This window comes from Sinocyclocheilus rhinocerous, unplaced genomic scaffold (assembly GCF_001515625.1).
Source record: "Sinocyclocheilus rhinocerous isolate Xijiao unplaced genomic scaffold, SAMN03320098_v1.1 scaffold3315, whole genome shotgun sequence".
Classification (NCBI taxonomy): Eukaryota; Metazoa; Chordata; class Actinopteri; order Cypriniformes; family Cyprinidae; genus Sinocyclocheilus; species Sinocyclocheilus rhinocerous.
In genome coordinates, this window is record NW_015652365.1 from 43,336 (window position 1) to 44,143 (window position 808).

The 808-nt window shown below is 38.1% G+C and overlaps 1 protein-coding gene across 2 annotated transcripts in view; it reads right to left on the reverse strand.

Moving 5' to 3' along the window:
* The window catches only part of LOC107714896 (rab effector Noc2-like), an 18,688-nt gene that overhangs the window by 13,248 nt on the left and 4,632 nt on the right, over window positions 1–808 (reverse strand). The window lies entirely within an intron of this gene.

Below are 808 nucleotides of genomic sequence, written 5' to 3' on the forward strand. Positions count from 1 at the left end.
GCCGTTTTAGGTAGGCGTGGTTTACTCTTAACTTTTATAAAGAATATCTCTTTGGTTTTGAGACTTTAGTGTTTGCAACTTTACAGATCTTCTTTATGCACCAAGAGCTTGTAACACTCCAAAGAGAAAGGAAAAATTGAAATCGCATCATATGACCCCTTTAAAAAAACCATATGACCTGCTCTTTAAGTCACTTGAAGTTCATTTCTCTTTCTCTCTCTCTCTTTCTAACACAGACACAATCTACACCTTTATGGATAAGCGAGGCCAAGTCTATTTACATTTCCATGAGAACTCCTGCTCTTTATTTGGCTCTGCTGCACAGGCCTCAGGCATAGATGACAATGGCTCCAACAAACTACTTAGTTACACTAGCAGGCTTATAGCATACGTATAGCATTTCCTCTCAAGCCAATAGCTTTATTTACAGAGAAAGCAAAAAGTCTAGCAAACTACAAACAGCAAACCCTGGTATTTACTTGAAGAGTACAGATATCAAACAATCTCCAAGTTCTTGTGTACTTTCTGACTGATCCCTGACTGATAACCAGTAGGGATTTCATTCAGAGAAAATAAATACTCTTTAACGACTTTTTAACCTGGAATACAAAATGACCAATCCACCGATCCATTCCCTCAAAGAAAACACCCATATCCTCTTGCTCCTTCTAAATGACACAGAAAAGGGTAGGCAGAATCCTTATTTCATTAACTACAGGTCTCTTACTCCAGGCAAGGCTCCTTTTTAAGACGTCAACATTCTGGCATCCATTCAAATCTAATCCACTTAAAAGCAGTTAGCAAAAAG